This window comes from Thunnus thynnus, chromosome 24, assembly GCF_963924715.1.
Source record: "Thunnus thynnus chromosome 24, fThuThy2.1, whole genome shotgun sequence".
NCBI classification, from domain to species: Eukaryota; Metazoa; Chordata; class Actinopteri; order Scombriformes; family Scombridae; genus Thunnus; species Thunnus thynnus.
Window position 1 is genome coordinate 12,636,731 of NC_089540.1, and position 16,989 is coordinate 12,653,719.

General features: G+C 42.2%; 1 long non-coding RNA gene across 2 annotated transcripts; it reads right to left on the bottom strand.

Annotated features, from left to right (window-relative positions):
• Positions 1 to 5,524: 5,524 nt before the first annotated feature.
• On the bottom strand, positions 5,525 to 10,985 carry LOC137177040 (uncharacterized). Of its 2 annotated transcripts, none has more exons than XR_010925937.1 (3): positions 10,877 to 10,985; positions 9,861 to 10,329; positions 5,525 to 5,970 (listed from the first exon to the last, which is right to left on the bottom strand). It is a non-coding gene; the product is annotated as an uncharacterized lncRNA (long non-coding RNA). The 2 variants fall into 2 exon arrangements; XR_010925936.1 differs by lacking the exon at positions 5,525 to 5,970 and adding an exon at positions 8,245 to 8,935.
• Positions 10,986 to 16,989: the final 6,004 nt, after the last annotated feature.

The window sequence follows — 16,989 nt, forward strand, 5'->3', positions numbered from 1 at the left end:
ATGCCAGTTGTTTTTTTTGGCAAATTTTATTGAAAAATTCAAGATAGATCAAGATTGTTGGTAGATTGTTTTGCATGTATTTTCTACATTTTCACCCTGGTTTTGCACCCGTGGATCTGCTGCTGTGAAACTTAAAACAGGGTCTTGTTGTGGTGATGACAGCAGAATACCAAGGTTGTCCACAAACCTAACCCTAACCCTAACCCAAATGTGGTGTAGATGACATCAGCTTTGTTCAAAAGGAGGGCATTACCACCCAAGAGTTGGAGCAACACAAAGTGAAGTACGCACTGTTATCTCAAACAGTCATGGGAGCAGAACTGTGCTGTTAAGTCACACTACTTCTTTGTCTTGGATTCTGAGAGGCTACTGTCATTATTTGCATAGCTGCAGGAAATCATGTGTTAGGAAAATATACAAATATGTCATTTTAAGTGTTGAAAGTCTCAAAAAATTGTGATGAATAGACTGAAGAAAAAAATGTCACATCACACTAAACTTTTGTAGCCGATGTTTTGACCCTGATCAGTGTTGAAAAACTGGTCTATTTGCTCGAGTCAAGGCTCCAAATCGATCTGTGTTCTCCATTGTTTTCTTATCTCTGAAATGACTTTCAGCATTTTTCAAAATTAATCCAAATGACCCAAACGTTTACTGTGTGCTATTGGGATTATAATCTACCAGAACCACAGATGAAAGCATCCTGCTTTATCTAAACCATACTCCGGCTCTGAACATGGTCAAAGTACTTTATAAAGACATTCAAATCCACACATGACCACATGTATACAGTTATAAGAAGAGAGCTGTAACACACTCTCCTTTGATTTTATCCATCAGTCTATTCTACCATTTTTTTCTTCACAAAGAAACATAGGAAAGTGGAGGAGAGAGGTCTCTGGCCTGATTTCATCTGGCTATAAGCTCCCCTGATGCCTCGTTTCATGATTCTAGGTGACTCCTCCATGCTGTCTTGCAGGCCTGTTGCTCTCTTGCAGCGTGTAAAGAAACACAGCAGAGAACATGGTGTTTTATCACTCTTCTGTATTTGTCAGGCTGATGTGCTGTTTGGTGTGCAGAGCTGCTGAACTGTGAAGTGCCCGGGGCATTGAGAATAAAGAAGGACTGACGGTATATGAACCGGCCAGCCCGTCCGGCGTGCAGGTGAACTGCCCAAGGCCTGTGTGGGTTGCACAGAGAATTGATGTCAAATGAGAGTGACTTCAGAGGTTGGTCAGGTTTATGAAATATGTATCGAGATGTATTCCAGCTTTGAGTCAAAATGTCTTTGAAATCCTTTTCTTCTGTGATTGATGGATTGATTTAGACTCTCAAACTGCAACCAACTGAACTGCCCCATGAGAAAAAACCACACCCACCAGGCGTTCCCTGTGAAAAATCAACCAAATAAAACCAAAATGATAACAATCAAGGTTTTCAATTTGCAGTATTGTTTCATCAGATCAGGCAACGCCTGTTTTATTTGCTACATTCGCAGTGGGCCTAGTGGAGAGCTGGAACTGCTACTGTATTTCAATTCTGATGCATATGCTTTGCTAACAGTGAGAGCAGCCCTGGGGATGCTAACAAAGAAATGGAGAGTACTTAGGAATGTAAAACGCACAAAGCTGCAATGTAAACACTTGTCTTCCTTCATATTAGATTTTCCATCATCTTCATTGCTCCTTCTTTTGGCGAGAAGCACATCTCACACTCCGGCATTTCAATTTGCAACGCCGCCGTTCCAAAGAACATGTTCATTTATTGCTGTTATTACTTTGTCATGTTGGATAAATTGATAACATGACATAACTTGTTTGCTGCCTTGTTGCGCCGGCAGTCTGATTATGAGGTCAAGTGCGTTAACAAATGACAAATGCAGGAGATGGGAGAGTTGCCATCCATTCATTTCAAGTCAGTCCTTCCCTCTCTTAAAATTACGACTTTTGCTCTGCTGGGGTGAAAGAGAGCACATATTTCTCTTTTCAGAGCTAATTCACTCTCACAAATGACTTACTGTTAGTAAGAAAGTGGATGAGGACACAACAAAGTCTAAATATAAGAGGACAGTAAAGTGTTTTATCACCATAAAGTAGATTGAATGATTTGTTTCTCAGATGTAAGATGATTGATCAGAATTTTCTGTAATGTTGGACATACCCAGGAAAGAAGAAAATGTCAGAATTCAGCAAGATCCAACAAGCTCACCAGGTCAGAAGATTTCTTGACATGTTTTGTATTGACATCAGAAAATGCCTATAAAATTCTGGCTTCCAGCTTTATCCTAATGATGGTCAAATGTGGAGGGAACTGGCAGTGATTAAGAGGAGGATGTAGCAGGAGTAAAAGACTGTCAAGGTCACGGAGGGCTCATGAGAAAGGTTGCTAACCTACCATCTGTGACAGGCAGAGAAACCAGAATCGGACGAAAGAAATTCTGTGTGTGACCCCAGAAAACTGCAACATACCTCCTGACCCTAATTTACAGTGGGCTGCATACTTAAAAGGAATGCTGTGCTTTTGCCTTTTTCACCCACATTGGTTTTGCAGGCTACTAGGAGGGCTAACTAAATACCACATTAGCTCTAACAGTACATCCAAAAAGCTCGATTTAGACCAAATAACATCAGTGTAGATAGAATAGAACCAACATCTGGTTGAAAATGTAAATCCAAGACCCCTAAAGATGTCTTTGGCAAACCTTGCTTTGGGCTTATTTATTAAAGACTCTAATATATTTTATTTAACACTATGGAGGTGCACAATTTGATGCGACCTCTTCTATACTGTGGCGATGAACAGTGTAAAGAATGTGCCTACAAATGGCTGTGGAAACACTTAATGAAAAAGAAAAAAGCTCTGCTCAATAGAGCACTTAAATGACTGTGAATGATGCACAGACAATGTAGACCATACCTTCAGGGTGCAAACAAATCTCCTGTCCTCAGGGGACGACTATACTGTCAAAGAATCCCCATTATGTATTATCACAAAGTCAGACAGCAAAATCTTCAAAACCAATGTCTGTGATGGGCTAAGAAAGAGCTGACAAGAGAGTGCTAGCCACCCTTCTCCTTCCCCCATTTGAGTCACTTTGAAAACTTAGCGGATCCACCTTTTAACAATCCTATGGGGATGAATCAACCTTGTGCTCCTATCTAAGGCGGTACAACCAGCACACCTAGAATTACAATGGAAGCACATCAAGGGACGGCCAAGCCTGACTGACATGCGCTTCCCCCTTCATAAAAGCGCCAGGCTGCCTTCATTTGCATGGCGGGGTTTGGACTGGCGGAGAGAGTTAATCAGGGCTTTCCATGGTGCCATAGCAGGGGCTCCCATTCGTCGTCCACCCCCCCCAACCCCCTTCCCCTCCAACCCCGAAGCACCCTTCCCCATGAGGGCCGCCGGTGAAATCCTCTTAGTAGCAGCGGGCTAAAAGAGGAGTTTGCGCCCACCTCACCTCTCACGGGACATGGGGAGGGGTGCAGGGCTGGTCGTGCTGGGGTTCGTCTCCGTTGGGACTGACCTCCCCTCTACTGCCTGGCACCTCCCATTAAAAACAGCTTTAATTACACAGAGATGACTCCTCACAGTCCTCCTCCCCCACCCCTCCCCTCCCCTACCTTCACCCCTCCGCCCTCCCCATGCCTCTCTCCCTCTCCACAGGGGAGCACTCCTTGTCTCCTCTCCATTAAGATTGAGAGAGTGAGCGAAGAGGAGCCTGCAGAGTCTACCACTTCCACACATGCAGCAGGGAGCAAATAACATTTTCAGCTTCAAATGTCTTTTCACAGATTGGTTTTATTTATTTCTTTTTTTTTTTTTTTTTCCACAGATGACAATTTTTTGATATGTGAAGCAAATTAAAAATGATTCATGTGTTTGAGCATGCTTGCGTATATGTGGATGATTTCATAAAATTTGAACCAAATCTATTTGGGATTTTGCTTTTGACAAATATGGATGAACTTTGGGTAAGATGTGATGTTTCCAACTCTCAGGAAAGGTGAGAAAGGAGAGATTGGTTTTGCCCATACAGCAGCACAGAACTTCTTAATTGTCTTTGTTTTGCCAGGGAGAAATGAGATGATAACATCTGCTTTGTTGTCCACTCCCCTACTATACACTTCCATGACAAACTTCTATTACACCGTGGTGATACCTGCGTGCAGGAGAACTCAGGAGCCGCCTTTTCTTCCTCCTGCTAACAACCAACTGTTATCAGTTAATTCCAGGGAGGAACGTTTGATTTATGTTTCCTTGGATAATAAAGTACAGTATCGCTAACATGTGTAAAGTGTTCCCCAAGCGCCACCTCTGTCTCCTTGATTAATGCCGATTTAATTAAGCAGCGCGCTAATTAAGCAATAAATAATGACAAGGTGTGCATTTATGCAAAGATAATAGCAAACCTTGGGTGAAGTGATACCCTGGAGAAGTTGCCCAATCAGATCATTTCTTTGGACAACAATGGATTGAGATTACATGGATCCAGCAGACATGTTTGACCATTGTTATGCAGTGCATTTGACATGTGTGATAATCCTCACAATGCGTATTTGTCCTGAATGTATTTAAAATGATAATTAATAGAGTAATAATCACCAGGCTATCATGAAACATACAAAAGGGGGAATTGTGTAGCATTTTCAGTGCTGATTGAAATTTGCTGAACTTATCAGCATTTCACAACTAAAGATAGGATCACATTTTTTTTTAGCTGCAATTCTATATCATAACCTAAATTTTGCATTTACAAATCAGTGGATATTTCAGGAAGTGAGACGCCTTCCTCAATGTAGGGACGTCCGATAGAGCCATTAATCAAATCACACCCTATTGTCCCAAACTCCACAACCTGAGCCCCACAGCAAAAAATACCAATTTCCTGTTGATCAGTGTCAGCAGTAAAGGCAGCACTCTTAGAGCAGCGAGTCAGCTCCTCTGCAACATCCGCACGCCACTTTTCTGATCATCCGGTCACACGCCTATTTGCTGCAAATATGCTTCGCCGCCGTTCCCCCGTGTCAAATGTCTCCAAGTACAGACTCCTGATATGTGTATAAGAAGAGCGTTATTTACACTGATTAATGGTCCCCGGCTTTGGCAGGGTGTAAACTGCTCGCGTCCAGACAGCAGTGACAAATAAATCTATCAATCATAAGAGGGATTTTCTAATCCCCGAGCCATCAGACAGAGTTGCAACCTAAACACTTTGTCACGGAGCGAGCGGCCCCCATTCGCTGTAAACACACACTTAGCGTATAGTTAACACAGCATTTTGAGCGACAGAGCGGCCTGCACATTGCTACACATGGAGGCGTTTTCGAAGCACGGTTGGCAAACAAGCTTTTTTAGCATGTTTCAGTTTTCATTCATTCACTCTGTTTGAACCAAAGGAGTTTGGCGGTGTATGAGTTAAAGCAATTAAATATAATTATCTGTATTTTTGTCTTTGTGCTATTCCTGAAAAACTAACAATAGAGAAAATCTGCACAGGAAGTAGGTCTAGCTGAAATATTTCATTTCTAAAACTCAACATATAGCAGCCAGTTGCTTGGCCTTCCTGCTGTTAATGCAAGTATTCATCCAAAGTACATTATAATACAACAGCACAGACTAAAAAATAGGTGTATTATGTAACATTTCCCTCTGATAAGTTTGGCTAAAAAGCATTTGTTTTACAAGTGTTAAAAACTGAAATTATGATGAGAATAATGAGACTGTACAAATAACAACCAAACATATTAATTGAGTCTCTGGATAGAAGAGCTCCAACAAGACAAATGTCTTCACCAGCAGTATATAACTCTATTTAACCTGAAAAGGATGAGTTTAGGTACATCGCACAACACTAAGTAGAGACATCAATCGGCATCCTGAGTCCTCATGGGTCCATCAGCTCCAGTGTAACAGCACGGCTGTATATTGCAGAACAAGCCCCTGGTTGCTCTCAACCATCTGTGACTGAAAACAAAGACTGTGATCACATTAAAACACCATAGAGGGAAGAGAAAATGTATCAAACCACAGCACTTTCCATAATCTGCTCACAGGTCTCGGCCATTATACAAATACAGGGTGAATTCAATAAACTTACAACTGCCATTTTAATTAAACATTTGGCAGCCAAAATTCAATTAGGCAATAATAGCTAATTTCCAGCGATGGCTAATATGTTAGACACAGATAGGAAACTCGGGTTGATATCCTGTGTCAATTCCAATTATTTAGAGCTCTCCTTTAAAGCTGCTTTGGCAGATTATGCAACTGCTATTTTCAAAACAGTGTGACTGTGAGGCAGTGTGCATCCCTCAGGTGGCACAAGGCAATATTATTATTTTTTCCTCCTTCCAAGAATGCAAATTAATAGTCGCCATCTACTTTCGGTCGTTGTGGGGACGGCAGTGCCGCCATTCAGTCCCACGTGGAAGTCAAAGTAAGTAATGCTAAGGGAAACCTAATAAGATCTTGCAGGAGGGGGGAAAAAATGATGATTATCTTTAATCACTAACCTGCCTCTAGTGGCGCCACCACATTATCCAGCACCTTCATTCCTTATAAAAATATCTATCACACACAATACTGGGGCGATGAAAAGAAGCAGCGGTGACGATGGGAGCGGAATGCCAATGGCCTCATTACTTGTCATAGCACATTGTAACTGGAAATTGCTTCTTTCAGGTTTTGTTTGCTCAGGCAATTACAATAAACTCTCGGCTTGACACGTTGTTTGCACAGATGTAGGACATTAATAAACATGAGCTCTAATCTGAATTATTGAACTGCTCGCCATAATTCTGACAATGGATTTGGAGCCCCTGACGGATGGAGGGACAGGAGGAGAGGGGACGGCCTGGATCCCCAGGATATTGCCCCGCTGGCTGGCCTTATCACCTGAGAAATCCTCTAATTGAATGTTGGAGCGCGGAGCGCAGCTCTGCAGGTATTTCCAAACTTGGTTCAGACATCCTGCCTGCCAGACACCACCTACTGCCACAACACACCAGACATATGAGCCTGACATTTGCTTAGAAAACTGATGATACAAGATACGAATGAGAAAGGGGTTTCGGAACAGTGAAAGGAATTAAGAGGAGGGGTTGCACTTTTGTCTCAGGGGATTTCTTGGCATCTCGGGACACATACTGTCAAATTTGTCATCCATCTATAGCATCATTTGATTTACCGTGAAAGATTCTAAAGAAAAAGTATATTTAGTGATCACATTAAGGTAGATTCAGGGTTTAAATGCACCAGAAATGAGTTTTAAGGAAATCTGCACAAAAAAAAAAATTAATAAAAAAGAAGTAAAATCTGGCCCTCTCACTGCTGTACATATTGCACTTGAACAGATGTACAGGCAACGTCTGGGTTTCATTCCTCCAAAAACACTGGGGAGTCAGCTTCCCAGGCAGGCGTGTAGTGGGAATATCTACAAGAAGAATGCAGGAATAGCATTTTTTTTTGTCCTTTTTTTTTCTGAGGAATCTTAAGATGTTCAAAAGGCATAGCAGAGGGAGGGCCTGGCTATTCTAGAGAATCAAAAAGACTATGCGGACTTTGATCACCTGCATCTCATTCAATGCAAAATTACTGCGCTGGGGTCCTTGGCTTCTCGACATGTGAGCAAGATGGAAGCTTATTATACTGTACACAGAGGCAGACAGTGAAATGAAAGAGGTCTTTTGTCAGTTCTTTGATTACAGTAAGGCATTGTGACTGTTAAGCAGACTACCAGCAATTACGAGTGCCTGAGCGAGCGCCGACGGAGAGTTTAGGAGGGGAGAAGGATACAGACAGACAAAGAGATGGCGGAGAAAGAGGAAGGTGGGAAAAAGAGAAAGAAGAATTAAAAAACTGACAGAATGGACTGACAAAGCTGCGCCTGATAGTGAACATCCCATCCCCTTTTGCAAATACAACTGTAATCAACCGTAAATGATGATACGAGCGAATACGGGTCACGAGGAGTGATGAAAACGTCAATGGAAATAGCTTCAGAAACACTATTGTGCTGGATTGTTTTGCCTGTGTGGATAATATAAGCATCTGAAGGCGCAGCTCAGATGTTTGCTTTGGGTAAACTTGGCTGTTTTGTACCCTTTGATTCCATACAACAAGCAGTATTAGATGAGAAATATGAGGCCTTGCATTTCCATGTTGAGCCCTCCCATCCTCCCTCTTTGCAATAAATATTGACAAAGAACGTGAGCCATCGCCCCGTCACAGGTTGTTAAAAGCAAAGTTTATTGTGTGTTTGCTGTCTGTGTGCATACAGCGTGGGTGTGCAGGCATGTGTGTGTGTGTGTGTGTATTTGCATGCGCATTAGCATATCACTGTTTACTCCAGAAGTTACTGTGAAGCGCCCGTTTCTCCTTGGGGAGAGCTGCTTGGCAAACACCTCGGAATAAACAAGACAACTGGTGACAATATGCTAATGGGCCGATTCATTATTCCCCTGCAACAAGCTCCGCCTTGCTGAAGACAACTCAGATCTCCAACATCTCCATCACATCTCGCATTTAGGATCCGCGTGCGACGGCGCTGCTCCACCCCTCCCGCCGCCGCCTGATTAATATCTCATCAAGCGCTCCACTTTTCCTGTGAGTGGCCCATCAGTCATATGGCTTAACAACGTTACACTTCTGACAGCGTCAATCTTCTTGAGATTGCACGGAGGTGATGTTCTTTAAAGTGGCGCGAGATAAAGTTGTTCACCTTTAAATGTTTCGGAGATGGATGCCCAACTTGTCAGAGGTGCCCTCAAAAAGATGGATCATTCCAGAAAGCTGCACAATCCCAGTGTTTAGCTCTTGATGAAGATGTTTGACGCTACCGACTCAAGCTGCACTGTACCAGTCAATAAATGGCCGGATGAGCCAATGGGACAACCCAATGGGAGGGCTAGGATTGCAATAGGGTTCCCTGCTAATTGAATCGGACAATGGATTAGATTTATTAACTCCACAAATATTTACTTTATTGCAAGTGGCCGAAACTCATTACTCTCCTATGGATTTCTCCTCCTACGCATTTACCACTGTAAGTTAATAACAGCATTGCTTTGCAGTGTTCTGAACCATTTCCACAAGCTACTGAGCAACAAACGAAGACCTCTTAGTGATGCACTGAGGGGTGGGTGGGGTGGGGTGGTTCTGGATATATTGTAGAAGAACCACAGTGCTTGTATTGATTTCCCAACAGAAAAATATAGAGTGAGTGTAGATGTGTAAGCACGGGTGTGTGACTAAGCTTATTGCCGAGCAGTATTTGTACTGTACATCCAAATTAACCCAAATACGTCAATATGTTTCCTGTTGCAATAAATATTGTCGGTGTCAGAATTCTGTCTTTATGGAGATGTAAATAACTAAAAGACAGCGTAGCTTCCTAGACTGAGCAAATATTTTAAAAGTTGCATCCACCAACACAACACATAGTCTGAGTATGAGGAACTTTTCTGTTAATTTAAAGCTGCAGCCTTGTTGCTTGGGAGCTCAGGAGAATCTCTCGGCTTCTTGAAATGCACCCTTTCATAAATGATGTTTTACAAATTGCATTACTTTTTTGCAAATAGCGCTAAAAACAACTACGGTTCATTTGCAAAATCAACTAGATTGCCAAGGTCCTTAAAAAGTTGGATGGTAAAATATAGCTTCTCTTGAGGAAAAAAAAAGTTTCAAACTAAAAGCAGCATGTTTTTTCCCCTTCTTACCAATCATTTTGTAAGTGCAATGTCAGATTGTTTGAATCTTGAAGCGAACAGGAGATTGACAACGTGCTGTTTAACTCATAGTAGTAATTAACCATGATTTGAACAGTGCAGCGGGAAAGAAAACCAGGTGATGCTCACCATATTCCAAAGAAGATTTCCAAGTTATGAAGCGTTTCCAGCTCCTGAGACACAACTCATAATTCATCAGAGCACCAGGGTAATTTATTTCCCTTGGTTTTAATATGTTACAGACGAGTGGTCGTGTGTCTTTCTGCCGTCGGAGCTTTACAACACAGAGGCCGAGCATGTAGTGGTGCTGCCACTGCACGCTGTACAGCCAATACCTGTGGTGCCTTTCATGGTTCAGGGCCCTCTAATTTCAATGGGAAGTTGCACATATTTCATGGACACATCCCGGCTAGAGAGGGAGGAAGAGTAGGAGGCGGGGGGAGGGCAGGGCGGTGGGGTGGTCTCACACAGGAGGAGGCTGATGATGGACTGTACCTCTTCCTCCTGTGCATTGCAGGCCGTCCACTTTACAACAGAAGGTTCTGGATCATTTGGTCCAGCTGCTGGCTGCTCCGAAGCTGATGTCACCAGAGTAAGCCTGTATGATTGGATGGAGAATAGGAAGACAGAGTAGGGAGTTCATGCTGTTCGCAATGTGGATGGCACTGGGTCTCCATCTCTCACTGAAAGATTCACAACTTACATCCATCAAAAAAAAAAAAAAAAGAAATGATGGACTTTTCTTAAGTAAATCTACCACTACTGTAGGTGATCTCACTTTTACTTTGATTCCACCTGTTTTCTTGCAATATTTTTGATGCTGTGATCACCTAAGAGGCCATTTTGTGCCACTCAAAGTTTAACAGCAATGCACGCATCATAACAAATTGATGTGGTTGAAAAAAAAAAAACCCAACAGCTTGTATAACACCATCTAAAATGTGCCTGCTCCAAAGGCCTCTTTTCACTTTGATTACCTGATTCCCTAAAATAGGGAGTTCAAAACACCAGCCGTGTACATGTAGTTCTGACCAAACTGTTCAGAATAACAGGAAAGCAAAGCAGCCCTGAGAAAAAGTGATAATATCTCAAAATATGGCAGATGAGTTTGTTAGAAGCAAAGTAACTGGTTGAAGTTATCTTACCTTTACACAGATTTCATAAAAACAGGGTTCGTCCAGGAAAGAGTACAGTTATCCCTGACAATACTGTTGCATTTTCAAGCTTTCGGTTTTACTTTAAAACCACAATCAGGTGGTTGAGATGTTACAATCAACAGCTAATTCACACCAGGTGTGCCAGCTGATTGTTCAGTAGCATCAATTAGGATAATGATGTCACAGGACCAGACATTGATGATTTGTAAGATAGAACATCAACATATGAATCAATGCTTAAAATCAACAAATTTATGTAAACATGAGTATCTTTAGAAGATTTTAGGTTTATGGATTGCAGTATATCTAATGGCTTCTTTAAGAAAATGTACTATTTTGGTGTTGTTGCACTGTATACAGTGCATAAATGATCCTCTTTTCCAGGCGTTGTCTCATGGCATCATTAGCTTAATTGATGTTACTGAGCAATAAGCTGGCACACCTGGCATATATTAGCTGCTATTTTAAACACTTAACACCTGATGATGGTTTTAAAGTGAAACTGAAGCTTAAAACAGCAAACATCCCTCTTTTATTAACTGGTTTGCTTTTTTTAATATCCTCAATTCTAAACTTTTTTGTAACACACTCAGGCTACCTAATGGAAAATAAATGCACTCTGCGAGGCACATCCATTAAACTGCTTATTTTACGCATGTGATATTATCAGTTTCACCGTATCATTCCCCAGGTGTGTTGGGAGTAGGGACCTCGAGTGTTATCCCAGCTGTTTGGATTGCCTCTCCTCAGGGCAACAATAATGTGGTAGATTCTAATCAATACTCACCGCCTAAAGAAGAATAGATCATGGAGCTACAGCTGGACTCCACCTCAGTGTCCATCCCCCTGCTAGTTATGAATCAGCATCCTCTTCCTCCAGAGGACAAAAAAAAAAAAACCTACAACATATACATACACATATACACACAGAGTTAGAGAGAAGCTGAACCTTGACCCCTGACATTTGCCCCCTTGACCTGGTTGTCTGATGGCCTATCGATTACGTCTGGCCTCGCTTGGGTAATTGTTGCCTCGTAATTACTTCATGTGTTGTGTTTGGATCCACATAACGGCAATTCCGCCGTCCGAATATTGCATGAGAGCACTTAAGACCACAGGACGCAAGTCTCGCCTCATTTTTAGGAGATTACACCATGCGCCGGACAGATTTGTAGACAATTGCAGACAGACTTCTTGTAGCTTGAATGAAAAATAATTGCTTTCTGCAAAACGGTGATATTTGAGATTGGAGGGAGAAGCTGAAATAAAGACGGCAAAAGTAATCAGGCATATTTCTTGCTTCTCTAAAAGGACTCCTTTTGAGGGATTTGAGGCATGTCATATGGTGCACTGAGAGGCTGCCTCCTACTGTCCAATTTCCTGGCCTCATTGCCTGGGTAACCATGAGGAAATGAGAAGCTGACCTGTCTCTGTTTTGGTGGAAGTCATGGGTGGCAGTTCAGTGGAGTAGCCTCTGTTTTGGTATGAAGTGCGATAAGGTCATGGCCCCATTTCATAGACGATATGACATAAATAGCATATTCAATATTCATATAATATCTGCATTGCAATGAGGAAAATGTCCAAAAACAGTGACATGCATGAAAAAAAAGTATTGTCCATTTTTCCTCTGTGCCTTAGAAATAAGACTAGATGTCACTCGACCTGTTGCCTTTGTATTAAAAATGAAAGAAAGGATCTTTGTTGTATGTCATTGACACATCCATGAAAGATCTCAAAATCGCCTCGGCAAATTGAGTTTGTTGTGTATACAAGTGCCTGCCAGATTTAATATTGAATGGATGATCCAAAATGGATTTTTGATCCCGGGAAAATGAGGGGAGATGTCTGTAACAACAAAAAAACTGGGAAGAAGGAAAAAAAAAATCCATAACCCTCTCAAGCTAAAATCCTGCTCCTGGGTGCAGAATATATTATTCTCTCCCCTCGCTCTGTCTCTTTCCCTTTTACAAGTTGTTTTCATGTAAAGAAAAACCTATAGGCTTGACCTCCGCGTCAGTTTGCCTTTGGCGATCCACAGATTGCAAGTTTTCAATGCTTGATCCTCAGGGAGGGATCCAAGTCAAACCCTATAAATATTTCAAGACTATTTATTGCTCCATAGACCTCTTGCTAACACACATGCCTCTGCTGGCAAGCAAATCCTGCCTGTTTACACTTGCCACTAACTTGTCATCACTTTAAATTCAGCCTTGTGCAGTGGCTTAATGAGAGAGGCAGATACTACCATATTGCATGTTTAAATGTTTTGCCAACAATCAGACCCCCTCACTCAAAGGATTCATGGATGCCGATCAATATTTTCAGAGTCGAAAGGGTTTTTTTTTTTTTTTTTTTGCTGAGGAGAAGGAAAAAAAAAACAAAAACAAATACGCTTAAGCTTAAAACTGATTCCATGCTTTTTCTCCCCTCATGTGTGAATGACAGATTCACATGTCGACCGAAGAATCCAGTAAAAATTAAATGTAGAAGTGTTGGGAGTCTTTAGAGATACATCTCGACATCTGGTCGCCATCTGAGGGAACCTGGAGCAAGGCCAAGGATACTCCAAAAAATGAAAATGACTTCATTATGAGGGAATTATCACTGCATACTGGCTGGATATTTGGACCAATCTCACAAGCGGCGGGACCCATTATAAATCACAACTGTAGAAAACTTTCTCACAAATGAATAAATTAAGTTAAAACTTGTAAACAAAAGCAGGCAACAAAGAATTTTGGCCGTTCAACTCGATGTAATCATCTTTTCTTTTAGTTTTTATGGAGTAAGACATTACTGTGAGCAGCCCGGAACAGACTGAAAGGCAAACATTTCATTTGCACCTATCTACTTACAGCAATCCTCTTCCCCAGCTCTAATATAAAGTGACATTATTTGTTCACATAAAAACGAGTGCTGTTCAAAATATGGTATTTTTATCAAGGCTCTTAAACTCTTTGAAGTGATAAAAAAATTGCTCTTAGAGGGAAAAAATACAACAGTCGGTGGCTTAACAGTTTTAATTGTTGCTTTAAACAAAGGGATAGAGGCGGTATAAGAGGATCAGTGTGACAAACAGTCCCAGCGGTCCCTCTATCATACACAATACTCCAGTGGTAACAAAGGAGAGAACAAAACAGCGTTGGATAACTTCCAGGAATCCATTTTAACATCAGCTCCGACTGAAGCAAACACTTAAGAGAAGGACACATCAGGTCCACGTAACACCAACGAAAGCACCGAGGGCTGCATTCATAGTTCGTAGTTAAACCATGCACAGTAGAAACAGATTGAAATGAGATCTGATATAGAGGTTTTTTTTTATTCTTTTAGCTACAATTTACAAATCTCAAATCACAGTTAAAAAAGGATTTGGGATAAGGTCCCTTTTATTCTGTTGTTGCTGGGTGAAAACCTCCAAAAACTATAGTTGTTGTTTTATATTTTTATCATAGAGCTCCGAAAATCTATCTTCAAATCTTCAAATCAGACGTTTCCTCTATAACATCTAGAACATCAAGTGTTCAGAAACTAAAAAAAACACATTTAATCTGCTTCATCAGGACTGTGTGGTTGTGGAATCAGATCAGATCTGATTGGTGCTGTGAAAATGTGTTTTTAGGGTCTTTAAACTCAAGGTTTTATGAGCTTTGAAACTTGCAAAAACTAATGTACTATGTTTATTGGACAACATTTAAGGAAGGGTATTTTCTTTAGTTCTTGAAAAAAAAACAACAACTTTGAAATGTGAGGTTTTAACTCAGCAGCAGTGATTTGTTTGTTAACAGCCAGCAAACGCTAGGGTACAAATGGCTTACATAATCCTGTGCGACAACTCTGATGTAAATTTGGTAGATGTGTTAAGCCTATTGACAGGTGGAAAGGATGTTTGGGATGGATGGCCCACTAAGTTGTGTTTTAGTGCTACTGTAAACAGGATTAGCATTGGCAGGTATCAGGCTACAAGGGATATAAACAGTTCCCCGCTCCGTAGGGAATGGACTGATGCAAATACCAGCTAATGAACTCAGCTGTTGTTTATAACAAGGGAAAGAGATGAGGGGAGGGAAAAAAAAAAAAAAAAAAAGTTGAGGGACGAACGAACGGGCACAAGATTGATTAGTTTGGAAAATGTCCAGCAGGTCAGTTTTTAACAGCTTATGGAGGATTTCCAAGCGTGCGCGAACACAGCACATCATTTCAGTCTCTACCTTTTGTCTTTACGCATCCCAAGTTAACAGCGAGGCAGTTGATCTACTGTATCCCCATTGAGATCAGAAGGTGCTGCATCAAGCTGTCTCGTCTAAAGATGGGACTTTATTGGGCCGTCTAAATCTGTCCTGTACACAGAGCCAAACAATGAGGCCAGGAGAAAAATGGACGCCACCTGGCAGTTTGAAAGAAGGACAGCCGTTTCCCGCTGTAATCCATTCAGTGTAATCAACTGGGGGCCGCCAAAGAAGCATCGCCCACCCCTCCCTCCGCTCCCTAAACACCATTCAGTGGCGACACAGTGATGAAGTGCAGGGTGAGGAGAAAGCCAAGTGTCCCTTTTAGAGATGATCAACTATCATGTTTTTACAACCGTTGTTCTTTTTTCTTTGCTCCTGATGTCGATGAACTCCTCTTATTCTTTCTGGCTTCTTTCTCTCTGGTACAGTTCCTCAACTACCTGAGCGTGAGAGCAAACTGTGATACATTTTTCCTCCCTCGCCCACACACACACACACACACACACACACACACACATTCACACTAAATATTTGGTGTCACCTATTCAGGAGAAGAGCCGCTGTAAATCGTGTGTCTGTGGGGAGAGATCGAAAGCAATTACCATTAGATGGTGGCTATCGTGAGCCGAGTGTGCATTGTCCTCGCAGCTGACTCTCAATGCTCCCTCTCTGCTAGCTCTGTGTGCATGCAATTTAACCGACGGATCAATAGCTAAAGGCAGTTAGCGGCCTCGCAACTACCTTCAACCGCCTCGCACGGCGCGCTACGGTATCCACAAAGCGAGCAAATGTCAAAACGTTACGCCGTCCGCTAAACCGGCCAGAGAAATTGTTCTTGTGAAACGTTATTGACACACTTTAACCCGTATTTCCACCCTGCACTGAGGAGCAAAGTCAATTCTCATTTGGAAAGGTGGCGCGGTGGCTGCGGGGACCAGCAGGGGAGGTGATGGAGGGTCAGCGGGGGCAAGGCTGGAGGGGTCACGGGGTTAGAGGTCAGGGATTGGCCCAAGGTCAAGGTGACAGCAGGGTATCTGTGCAGGGAGGCCTTCATCTCCACCGTGGCCTTGGACAGGATCAATACCATTAGGGAATCTGTCTGATCCATCACTCCCCTCCCCTCCCTCCTCCTGTCTCCTTCCTCCTCCTCCTCCTCCTCCTTTTTTTTCCCCTTCAGTACAGTTCTCAGTAGCTATAATATTTCCTATTTTCACTTCCTTTTTCTTACCTCAGCCCTATTCACTCTTTAGTGGATTCATTTAATCGGTTGTCGCCTCGCTCCCCTTCGTTTTCGCCGTCACTTATGAAGGAGCGGGTCTCATCTTGATACTGACCCCGTCTCCCGTGCAGAACCCCTCGACTCCTGGGCCCCGCTGAAAACGGACAGGCGGAGATAACTTGGGTCCCATATTGTTTGAACAGCATTTTATTAAGCTGAGCGCTCTCTTTAATATTTACATTGGTGCATCGGAGGCTTCAGAAACGCTTTAGGCAATTACACACATGACCAAGTCGATAGCCACAGAAACAGCAAAAAAGCCTTTATCACGCCGCCAGGAGAGTATTGCCAATTCCGCGGCCTGGCCGTTGATGTAGTTTGCATTTCAATTAAAAAAGGGCTGCAATACTGGTCTTTTATTCAAAGTCAATGTCGTAAGAAGGATCCACAAAATGCAGCCAGAATAGAGTATTTTGTGTATAGTGTAATAACGCAGAGACATCACACAAGCGGGCGTTTGGACTCACAATGCAGGGTTCAGCATTCCAATGTAAAGGGATGTTTCACGGCTGAATAGTGAAAGTTTGTAACTACACTGTAAGAGAACATGGTTAAAGCAAATGGACATGTCGAAGACGCTATTGGAG